The sequence below is a fragment of the Symphalangus syndactylus genome, chromosome 11 (assembly GCF_028878055.3).
Source record: "Symphalangus syndactylus isolate Jambi chromosome 11, NHGRI_mSymSyn1-v2.1_pri, whole genome shotgun sequence".
Taxonomy (NCBI): domain Eukaryota; kingdom Metazoa; phylum Chordata; class Mammalia; order Primates; family Hylobatidae; genus Symphalangus; species Symphalangus syndactylus.
In genome coordinates, this window is record NC_072433.2 from 102,527,245 (window position 1) to 102,540,136 (window position 12,892).

Sequence of the window (12,892 nt, forward strand, 5' to 3'; positions counted from 1 at the left end):
CACATTCACTCTTATCTTCTCTTGATACTTTTTGCCAGTGGTTGAGAATTAATCTCAAATTCTGAGCAGCTCAGCAAGGGTGTTTCAATCAATTTCTTGAAAATAAGGCAGCAATTGTCATATGCTTTAAAATACTTATGGCAAATAAGTGCTTGTGGCAAATAAAAAGAATATGACTCAATTCATATTGAAAAGAACCAGATGAAAGTAGTTTCCCACAGAGGAAAGTCATAGAATTAAAATGAATGTCTATGAACCACTTCAACTATTTTTGCATCTATCCCTGAATAATATTCCACTTAACTGGAATACATCTCAGTGTGTTTGCGCTCATTTAACACTCCCTGTCTTCCCAACCCAGCATCTGTAACTTACAGCCTGTAGTCATTCCAAAATGCTTCCATGTGGCTAAACTGGGTTGCCAAGCCCCATCTGGCTCAATTAGCACTGGAGATTCTGGAGAGCCCCAAATTATCATTCTTTTCTGGTTGTACTACCAAAGACCTTCCCATCCTATCTCTTCCTCAAACTCCCTAAGTTGCATGCATAGTTGTATTTGTTCCAATTTTGAATCCAAATAGTCCCCAGCTGTTTTAGATGCCAACACCCCCCACCCCGCCCCCCACCCCCACCCACAATCTGGGCTCTCCTGGCCTGGGCTTCCCATGACAGTATTCTCCAATTAGGCAAATCACCCTTCAATCCCCAAATTTTCTTTAAAGCTGTAGGAAGTACACCCACAGTTGTGACAATACTGAATAAAATGGAATAGGTCTGATTCACTTTCCCAAAGCTGACTTTTGCTGCTGATTGAGTCATATCTGTTTACTGGAGGTCATTTGATTTCCTCCTTTTGACTCATGCTTAACTTCAAAACTGATATAACTTGAGTCTGCCACTTGAATGTGATTTTCCTTTTTGCCTGTAGGACCTCCAGCTCCACTCAGCTCCTGGGGCTCAGCCAGGAGAGCTGTGCAGTGGAATGGAACCCACCTTGGAACAGGATCCCTGGCTCTACCACTACAATTGCTGAGTGATCTCCAGCTGGTTAGTCGGAGCCTATTTCCTCACGTGAAAAATTGAGGTAAAAATACTTCGAAGTATTGTTGTGAAGGTTAAATAACGTAAGAAAAATACCCGGAACCAATTCTTGCACCAAAGTAGGTAGGGGCTCAACAAATATTGAATTGAACCATATGACATGGCCATTTGCATAGGTCAAAAATGGCCAAATATTGACAATTTCATATGGTTCAACCTGCCATCAGCCTACTACTCAAGCACCTAAGAAATCAGTGTCCAATTGGTTGGAGTATTGGCTACAAACAAGGTAGACCCTTAGAGGTAGAACCCCAGTGTTGACTTTTATTTATATTATCAAAGAATCAAGGAAGGCCAGCACCCTGCTATGCACTTTAAATTCTGGGAGATTTTCTTGACTCTCAGCTAGTTAAACAAAGCAGATTTAAGAGACAGTATAAAATTGTGGTTTAGAGCCTAGACTCTGGGGAGAGATTGTCTGGGATTAAATTCCAGCTCTGCTACTGACGAGCATTGTGAAACTGACCAAGTTTGTTAATCAACCTGGGTGTCAGTTTTGTTCCCCGTGACATAAGATATTACAGGGTGTTGTGAAGATTAAATAAGTTAACACATGTAACATTCTTCGAATCTGGAAGTGTTAACGATCATTATCTTGATTTAAAATAGGTAGTTTTGCCTGACTAGTTAGTGAAATCTCTTTCACAAGACAGCACCCATTGGGTAGAAATCAGAACTCCAGCAATGGAGTCAGCCTCCCCTTGTTGATCAGTCCCAGTTTAGCAGCTGGGATACTCCTTGGGAAGCTCAAAGATGGTAGGTGTCACCACCCAGGAGAGCTCAGTGAGAATCCACCCAGCCAGTGATGAGTGCTTCAGGGTGGGACAGAGAACATCACACAGTCATTTGGAGCAGTGGTGACTCATGCACACCCTGAAAACCTCAACAGAAAAGAGATGGTAGCAGATGAAAAGAAAGAGGGATACAATTTCCACAACCAAGAAGAAACAGACACTGCTCATTCTGGTGAGAAATGAGAGCATAATTTGAATTCAGCACTTATTTAGAAAATCAGATTAATGAGGACAAAGACATCAGAAGGAAAATAATGACAAAGACCTTTCCCACAATCACTTTCATGTATCTTATCTAACTATATCCACATACAAAAAGTCTCTGATTCTGATAGGCAAAGCCAGCATTATTTTCATGTATGGATGAGGAACTGATGAATTATGGGGTTTAAATCGCTAACTAGAGTCTAAAAGAATGTAGAAACCCATAAAAGACAAAGAGAATAAAGAAAACAAGCAAACAAGAGAATTCCACACAAGTTTGAAAGATAGGACCAGATGGAGGTAAGTGGTTTAGTAAGACAGAGGAAGCAAAGATTTAAGTCACCTGAAGACAAGTTACCACAAATGAATTAGCTCATTCATCCCAATGGAAAACGTGAGATGCTCAAGATTTGGAGACAGCAGGTACAATGAAGGGTTGGGTTGAGGTAAGGAGCTAAAAATAGACATCGAAAGTTTGTTTGTGAAGCAGTCATATTCTTCTCTCACCTTGCACAGTCAGGCCACTAGTTTCCCAGGCTGGTGATGAAAGAGTTTTTTTGTGTGTAATTTGAATGGGAAAGGCTTTGACTTGGGGCTACACAGATAGGGGCAACAGAGGGGAGGGACATGGAAGTCTGCAAACTTAACCAACTTCTCTTCATTTCTCCCTCCCTACTACTCTTCTCCACCTCACTTCTTTAAAGAAGATGTACAAATGGCTAACAGGTATGTGAAAAAATGCTCAACGTCACTAATAATTAGGGAAACACAAGTCAAAACCACAATGAGATATCATCCCACCCCAGTTAGAATGGCTGTTAACAAAAAGACAAAAGCTAAACTTGAGTGAGGATGTGAAGAAAGGGGAATGCTTATACACTGCTGATGAGAATGTAAATTAGTACAACTATTATGGAAACAATATAAAGGTTCCTCAAAAAACTTAAAACGTAACTACCATGTGATCCAGCAATCCCACAATTGGGAATATATCCAAAAGAAAGGAAATCACAATATTGAAGAAATATCTGTACCCCCATGTTTATTGCAGCACTATTCACAATAGCCAAGATAAGGTATCAATCTGTGCCCATCAGTAAATAAATGGATAAAGAAAATGAGGTCTGTATATACAATGGAATGCTATTGTATATAAATACGCTTTCAGCCACAAAAAATGAAATCCTGTCTTTTGAAGAAATGTGGATGGAACTAGGGGATGTTAAGTGAAATAAGCTCGGCAAAGAAAGACAAATATTGTATATTCTCACTTACATGTGAAACTGAAAAAAGTTGATGTCCTGGAGGTAGAGAGTAGAATGATGGTTATCAGATTATCTTTTGACAAATTAAATTATCCTAAAGAAAAAGTTTCCAGCTTTATTGATTGACTGATTTGCATTTATGAACTCCATGTTCAATCACCCATAAATGGAGCCCACAGATCAATAAGTTCCGCCCATACACACATGGCCTCTGAACAATCTTTTAAATGCTCACTCTTAATGTGAACAGAGTGCCAAGGCTCCCCAGATGGCTGAGGAAAGCCTCTAGCATGAAAGAGAAAGACCAATGCAAGAAAAAATTTAAAAAAATAAATCTGGAGAAAACAAATAATAGAAGAGGATATAAGATTTTTAAAGCTATAACCCTTAGTGAAATAAGTGAAGACAGGCCAGGCACGGTGGCTCACGCTTGTAATCCCAATACTTTGGGAGGCCGAGGCGGGTGGACCACGAGGTCAGGAGATTGAGACTATCCTGGCTAACACGGTGAAACCCCGTCTCTACTAAAAAAAAAATAAAAAATAAAATAAAGTACAAAAAATTAGCCAGGTGTGGTGGCAGGCGCCTGTAGTCCCAGCTACTCAGGAGGCTGAGGCAGAATGGCGTGAACCCGGGAGGCGGAGCTTGCAGTGAGCCGAGACTGCACCACTGCACTCCAGCCTGGGTGACAGAGCGAGACTCTGTCTCAAAAAAAAAAAAAAAAAGTGAAGGCATTGTATCCTTATAACCAGAAATAGAGGTAATGTAAAAGAGCGAGTCAAAGAACAAGAAATAAAAATTTCTTCTGGAAATAAAAATGTAATCAAAATAAAACATCCAATAGAAGAGGTGAGGAATAAATTTGAAGAAATCTTTCAACAGATAGCACAGAAAGAAATTGCACAAAAAATTAGGAAAGAAAAGCTGAGTGGTATAAAGGATGAATCTAAGAAAGCTAACATTCAACCAAAATGATTTGTAAAAAGATCGTCATCACGCCACTGCACTCCAGCCTGGGTAACAGAGTGAGATCTTGTCTCAAAAAATAAAAATAAAAAATAAAGAGAGAGAGAAAAAAAATAGAAGTATAAATGTAACGTGACAATAAAATTTCCCTGGAGTAAAAACAAAAATCTCCGATTGAACACATTGCTTTTATGAACAGAAAAATAAATTAAGGCCCACCCTATACCAAACTACATAATTGTGAGATTATGTGTTACCCCCAAATTGTGTGAGAAACATTATGAGATAATTGTGTCCCCAAAGAGAGGGGAAAACTCACTTACAGGAAAATAGGCATGAGGAAGGAATAGGATTATACAACAGCTACAATAAATGTTAGAGGAGATCAATAAGATAGTGCCTTCAAATATGTGAAGGAAAATTAAGTTTCATCCTAGACTTTGAATCTCAGCCAGACTATGACTCCAGAGAGTTGATAAAATAAAGCCATTTTCAGAAGAGTAGGAATGCAAAAACCCTATCCCGATTTCTTTTTTTTTAAAAGCAACTGGAAGACTTTCACTTATTTTAATGGCAGCCTAGACCAACCCTCCTGATGACGTTGACTAAAACAGCTGTATATGTATATTGAGTAATGTAGAGGATGAATATACACATACATACTTTTTTTTCTTAAAATCCTTAAAAAGCAAATAAACTAGTGAAGGATTACCATGCCAAAAACTTGGGAGAATATAAGAAGGAAAAAGCAAATACTCACAGATGAACTGGCCCTGATTAGGAAGAAACAGCTGCAGTATGGAGCTGTGGTATTTGGCAGCCTCACTGGACAAAATAGATAAAAGGACCTGCCAAGTGGGAAGTCTGATAAATACCCACACATTAAATTAAGGTCCTGAAGAGCTTTACTCTTAGGGCAGTCTCAAACTTGTGGGCACATTAGAATCATTGGAGAGCTTTTAAAAATTCCAAAGCCCAAGTAACAGCATAGACCATTCAAATCACAATCTCTGACAGTAGGAAACAAGCACCAGTATATTTTAAAGTTTCCCAGGTGACTCAAATGTACAAACAAGTTTGAGAATCACTGCTGTTAGAGAAAGAATAAATTGAAAGCAACACTGTTCTCATATGGATGATCCAGGGAATCTCAAGCCTGAAATTTCAATTAAGGTAGTCTAGAGTGTCAGAAGCAAATTAAAATTTTCTGTGGAGGTAGATGTTTTCAATCTATGCTCAAATTATTTATACGAATAAGATTTCAAATACAATGTCAAGCATAAGGTCTGTATGAGTCAGAACCAGGGGGTAAAAAAAGACAACAGAAACAAGCCTACAAAGATTTCAGATAGTGAAAGTATTGGGCACAGCCACCAAAATCATGTTTTCTGTCTTCAGAGATAAAATCTTGAACATTTCAATTGGGAAATGGAAACTTTAAAAAGTTGCTTTTATTTGAAAAAGAACCGAGTAGAAATTCTAGAACTAAAAAATACAGTAACTATAGTTAAGAATTCTACAGGCTTAACAGATATACAGGTAGAACAGATATAGCCAAATATTAGATTAGGGAACTGGAATATAAATCAGAAGAAAGTATCCAGAAAAAACAAAAGGATGAGTATTGATTGCTAAATATTTGTTTGCACGGCCAGAGAGTCAATATTTCAGATCTTGCAGGCCATACTGTCTCTGTGGTAACTAGTCAATTCTGCTACTATAGTTCAAAAAAAGCCATAGACAACAAGCAACTGAATAATCATGACTACATTCAAAACTTTATTTACAAAAACAGGTGGCTGCCTCCAAAGCCACAGGTTATCAACACTTAATATAGAATGAAAATTTTAACATATGTATGTTATGTCTTGGAGACACAGGTCTCCAAATAGACCGCAAGGAGAGTAATGGGATACAGACAGTAAATGAAAAAAAAATTACCAAGAATTTTTTAAAATTGATGAATGACACCAATTCAAAAAATTCAGGAGTTCAATAAATCCCTAATACGATAAATATAAACAAACCCATACCTTGGTTTGCAAGAAAAGCAAAGAGAAAGGGAAAATCATAAGCTAGAGAAAAAGAACACTTTCAAAGTCGTGACAGAGTAGCAACTAACTTCTCAGTATCAAAAAACAAAGACTGAAAGATAAGACCTCAAACTGTAAGAATCCCAGAAGAAAACCTAGGAAATACCATTCTGGACACTGGCCTTGGGGAGGAATTCATGACTAACCCTCAAAAGTTATTGCAACAGAAACAAAGATTGACAAATTGGACCTAATTAAACCAAACAGCCTCTGCACAGCAAAAGACACTACCAACAGAGTGAGAAGAAAACCTGCAGAATGGGAGAAAATATTCACAAACTATACATTGGACAAAAAAGATCTAATATCCAGAATCCAAAAGAAACTTAAATCAACAAGCAAAAACAACCCCGTTAAAAAATGGGCAAAGGACATGAACAGACACCACTAAAAAGACATACAAGTGGCCAATGAATACATGAAAATATGCTCAACATCACTAATAATCAGAAAAATGCAAATCAAAAGCACAATGAGGTACCATCTCACACCAGTCAGAATGGCTATTACTAAAAAGTCAAAAAACAACAGATGCTGGCAAGGCTGCAGAGATAAGGGAACACTTATACACTGTTAGTGGGAATGTAAATTACTTCAGCCCCTTTGCAAAGCAGTTTGGAGATTTCTCAAAGAACTAAAAACAGAATTACCATTAAATTCAGCAATCCTATTTCTTTTATTAAAAAAATAGATTGTTCTAACAAAAAGATACCTGCACTTGTATGTTCATTGCAGCACTGTTCACAGAAATGAAGACACAGAATCAGCCTAGGTTCCCATCAACAGTGGATTGGACAAGGAAAATGTAGTATATACATACCATGCAATACTACACAGCCATAGGAAAGAACGCAATCATGTCCTTTGCAGCAATATGGATACAGCTGGAGGCCACTATCCTAAGTGATTTAACACAAGAACAGAAAACCAAATACTGCGTATTCTCACTTAGAACTGGGAGCTAAACTCATGGACATAAAAATGTCAAGAATAGACACTGGGGACTACTAGATGGGGGAGGGGCACAGGGGTTGAAAAACTGTTGGGTACTATACCCATTGTGTGAGTGATGGATCATTAGTACCCAAACCTCAGCATCATGCAATATACCCATGCAACAAACCTGCACATGTACCCATGAATCTAAAGGCTAAAAAAAAAAACAAACAACAACAACAACAACAACAAAAAACAGAGCACGAGGGAAAGTCTTCAATACAGTAATAGAAAATAACTGCCTACTTAGAATTCTACACTCATCAAAAATATGCCTCAAAATTTAAAGCAATATGATGACTCTATTTGACAAGTAAAAGGAGAGTTTGTCTTCTGTAGATCTGCACTAAAAGATATTCTAGAGCATGTAGTTCAGACATAAGGAAAATGATCATTGGTAGAAGGTAAAGCTGAGGGAAAAAATGGAAAGCAAGAAAAATCGTAAATATGTGGGTAAGTCTAAATGAATACTATGTAAAATAATAACTTATGTTTTATAGTGTTTTAAATATATAGAAAATTTAAATACACTGTAATAATAGTATTGAATTTGGGAAAGTGGTAATGAATTTGTGTTGTCTAGGAGGAGGGTAAAGGTAATAATTAACATTTGGTAAGTCAAGGATGTGTATCGTAATTTCTAGAATAACCACTAAGAAAATATAAACAAAGTGTATAACTTCCAAATTAATGAAGGAGAAGAAACTTCAAACTAGAAAAATCAAAAAGAAGGCAAAGAAGAGAGAAAAAATAGAACAGCAGGTTTGATGGAAAGTACAAAATAAAACGGTAGATTTAAACACAAAGGTACAGTTAATACATTAAGTGTAAATAGACTAATTGCTGCAATTAGAAGTCTAAGATTGTCCTTCTGGATCAAAAAAAACTAATGAACAAATTCCAAATATAGGTTGTTTAAAAGTAACATATGTAAGACATAAAAATAAAAATCAAGTTTAAAGGGGCAAAAAATACAACATAAAAATAAAGAAATGTTTACAGCAACTAGAAAATATGCTCCAACAAAATGAGAAAATAAATTAAGGAAAAAATAACACATGGGATTGAGGAGATAGGGGACTGGCATTGGAATACAAAGGGTTATGGGAAGAAAGTTTCGAGGTAAAGTAGAGAATTAATAAACCCTTTGATGCCTCTGAGTATGGGGAAAAATATCAGCTGATAGGTATATGGTGTCTTAGATGGAATATTTAGAAAAATTTGGATATTAGCTTTTTAAAATTACAGTGAAAATAGAAGCAATTAGTAATTCTTAAAAAATCCCATGAAAGGTTTCTTTCAGACAAGAAAGGAAATGCAATCATACCCTGTGGATTGATTTCACAATTCAAAAGTGTTTGCCCAATCTCAATGTAAACACTATTTATTAATTGAGCTAAAATTTGTTATACATGCTGCTGAGCAGAAGAGGGAAGAGAGTGGAATGTAAGAGAGAGGAATACTTACTGGGTAAAACAGAAGCCACTAAATGAGGTCTAAAAGATGTAAATCAAGAATTGGTAGCATAATCATATTATTTAGAATTACAGAGGTAAGTGCCAGAAAGATCAGCTAAAATAAATGCAAGTGACTATCTCTGAGAAGAAGGATGTAAGGGGTGAAGAGTACTGAGGCAAGTGCTGTTTATAATTATGAGCCTTCTTGTTTTATTTGGTTTTTAAATTATGTACATGCATTACTTTGTTAAAATTGAAATGACAAAAATGAAATTGAAACAAACCAGAAAATAGAAGCAATGAGGGGGCCCTTTTCCTATCAGATATAACAATTAAAATGGAAATTAAAATTGTCATTACACAGAAATACATAGATATCAAAATACATTATAAATTATGTAAGTTAAACAATAATTGTCACGGAAATAAACAAATAATTCCATGAAATAGGATAAATATTCAAATTAATATGGAAATTCATTTCATGAAAAAGGCAGCCTTTTAACAGCAGTATTTTAAATCAGTAGGGATAGTTAATTGATGACTGGCAATTTATTTTGAAAAATCAGTGTTAGATCCCTGTCTCACAACATACAAAGAAAGCAATTTCAGTCAGATCCAAAAGCTAAATGCAAAACCCAAAATTTAAAAAAGAGAATGAGATAATATCTGTATGTACTGACTTTGAAATAGGTCTATAAGCTATTTTTAGGTGAAAAAAAGAAAATAGGAGTACAGTATGATTAGCATAATTCTATATTTTTGGTAAAAATATATATGTGAGTTTGTGTGTGTGCATGTGTATGTCTGTATGTGTGTGTATGCATGTGTGAGAGAAGTGCAGGGGAAAGAGCAATTGAAACAACAATAGCCTAGAACATGCACTAAATTGTTAATAACAGTAACTAGATTTTGGTGGTGGTGATGATGGAGAGCTCATAACTAAAAATGTGGGAAAGTTGTCAGTGATTATTACTTTCATTTTCTCCTTTTTTCACATTTTTCAAATAAAAACTGTTAAAAAGAAAAAGGTTAAAAGAGTTCAAAGTAAAGGTTTAATCTTAACCTTTAAATCTATCCCTCTATTACTTACCCTGGGATTTATAAAAACTGTGCTCACACATAAATCCTGCATATATTTCTATCTGCTAAAGCTTCTGTGATCTTTCTTTTTCTAAAAAAAAAAACACACTTTATTCAGCTTTTGTAAATAGGAAAAGTTCTATTTAAGTAACATTTGTTGAATGATTATAATATGTGGAACAAATAACTAGATATGTTTTATAATTTTTCCTAACACCCTGGGTTCAATCTAGAAAGTTTTCTAAGGAAAATTGCAAGCAAGCCAAGTTAAAAAGAGGAGAGTACTCTTTCTAAGATTATATCAAATAACTCCAAGGCAATAATGACAATTTTTAAATTGATTTCTGTACTGTGGAGAAACTAAAAAAAAAAAAAAAAAAGATAAAAACAGCATCCCTATATATAATCAGATGTAAGACCTGCAAATAAAAAAAATGCATTGAGAAATATTTCTGAAAGCATTTTATTAAGAATAAATCCTGCTTGCCTCTTGTTTTTAAGCTGCAATGCCAAGATCCTTTATTTTTTCTCTGTAGGGTAGAAAGCAGATTAACAAAATCAAATTGAAAGCAATAGAAAAATGAGAATAGAGTTTTTATACTATCTTGGAGAATCCACATGGATATTTGAGACCTTGAAGAACATGGAGTCTATATCTTAACCTTTGTATATGCCAGCTCGGTGTCATTTTCATCTTGCTCCTTCATTTAATTAGATTCACTTTTTTGCCAGGCATTGCATTGGACACTGGGCATGTGACAACCTCAAGTTGCTGTTAGCAGAGGGAGTGGGAGAGACATAAGCCAACAGCAATTACAATTCAGAACTCAAATGCCATTCTGGAGGTGTGTGCGAGGGCATGGCAAGCCTGAGCTCAGACTTCTTCCCAAAGACATCCATTATCTCTCCAAAGGTAAGAAGCCACACAAAGGAACACAATAGCAACAGAAAGCAAAAGCGTTTTTGCTTGTGATTGCAATGGAAAAACCCTTTTAAGGTCACTCAGGTGGGCAACAGTGAAGGTGGACTTGAGAAGGTGAGTAAAGTTCTCAGAGCCAGTGCTGCATTCACAGATGGCTGAGGTCCTTAGCAAGCCAGCCATGGCCACTACCCATGCCCCTCCCCCTGCCTTTTCTTACTTGGTCCCTGGGCTCTGCCTTGTCTGCACCAGTGTCTTGGTGCTGCTGTCATCTGCTGCCTCTTGTCCTGCTCACTCCTGGGAGATAAGTCCCCCAGACTCTTCTGTGCCCAGCACAATCACAAACATCTCTGATTTTTACGTGCAGGTTCCTTAAACATTGCCACCTAGACATTTGGCAGGGTGGTAACGTTTAAGGAACCATAATTGGCCGGGCACCTCGGCTCATGCCTGTAATGCTAGCACTTTGGGAGGCCGAGGCGGGTGGATCGCTTGAGGCCAGGAGTTCGAGACTAGCCTGGCCAACATGGTAAAACCTCGTCTCCACTAAAAATACAAAAATTGGCTGGGAGTTGTGTCAGGACTGTAATCTCAGCTACGAGGGAGGCTGAGGCATGAGAATTGCTTGAACCCAGGCGTTTGAGGCTGCAGTGAGCTGTGATCGTGCCACTGCACTCCAGCCTGGGCAATAGAGTGAGACTATGCCTCATAAATATATATAATGGATAATGGATCCGAAGTACAATTCAGGGAGTAACTTCTAGTAAGTGCCAAGACCCAGACCTGCCCTCAGGGTCCATTATGTCCCTGTTCTTCTCTAGGGCCCATTGAGGCAGGGAAGTGCTCCAGGCTCCTGCCTCCCAGCCCAGAGAGGCAGTATTTTCCCTTATCTCACCTCTTATAGTGCTGTAAGAGAGAATGACCATCCGTCCACGTTTACACTTGATGTCTCAGTGTAATTATTAGTAATTGTTAATAGTTCCCCTTCTCACTCCCCAAATAGCCCCAATTTGATTTTCAGCTACATGGTCACATTGTCTAGAAATAATCTGCTCTAGGAAGACTGGTCGTGAGGATATCCATTCTTTTCTGGGAAATCCCATCCCAACACCAAGGGACTGATCCAGCCTTATGGGGCCCAACAGTGGTCATACACCAAGAGTCTGGAAGTAGTGCATTTACCAATGTCTGGCTCATTCTACCTTACAAAATACCATATGTGGGCATCACTAGTCCAATCCAAGTTGCATGGTGCCAGGATCAGTGCTCTCCCTTTTCAGTCACACCTCTAGTGAGAGGTGAGTCCTCTGCTGATTAGGAGTCCAAACAACCTTAAAGTCTAGCCTGACAGAATCCCTTGTTATACAACATTCAGACTTATGAGCCACTTGTCCACAGGACAGTTTGTAAGGCATGGTTCCCCCTCAATGATAGGAGCCCCATGGTGTTAGAGGACTAAGCAATTTTAGCAAACATACAAGCAACTAAATATACAAATAAATAAACCAAATAAACCTCTGACCTAACTCTCAACTCTGTTGGGAAAGGAAAGCAAATATCAGCTCTATCAGCTCAGAAGTAAGACTCTTTCTGTCTGCAACACTTGGGTGTGAACGGCCATATACAAAGTGTATCAGACAAGCAAGTTTATGCTATTGGCATGGAAGTGATGCAAATCCCAGGCCAATGAAAAAATCCAGCTTTGTATTCCCCATTCACCCTCAAGCCCAGTCAAACTGAATCGAGATGTGGCAGGTGCGAGCTGTGAAGGAACAGACCCTGGTGCCCAGCTGGTCTGGGGTCTATGCACCATGTTTTTCCATTCACTCTCCATTCCCATGTTTGTACTGCAACTGTTGATGCTGCTCCTGCTTTCAAAGCCTCCTGGCACAGGAGATGAGTATTGCACAAGGGAACATCGGTTATGTCTGGGCTGCCCCAGGGCCTCACAGGCTGTGAGTGGCTAAGTTTTCAAGACAACCCAACTCAGCTCATGCCAGATTTAAAAAGTACA

At 37.7% G+C, this 12,892-nt stretch overlaps 1 long non-coding RNA gene across 1 annotated transcript; it reads left to right on the forward strand.

The window, feature by feature from the left end:
* The first annotated feature begins 940 nt into the window (after nt 1-940).
* On the forward strand, nt 941-10,712 carry LOC134731802 (uncharacterized). Its single transcript, XR_010114389.1, has 3 exons — nt 941-1,084; nt 2,807-2,825; nt 10,692-10,712. It is a non-coding gene; the product is annotated as an uncharacterized lncRNA (long non-coding RNA).
* The last annotated feature ends 2,180 nt before the right edge of the window (nt 10,713-12,892 follow it).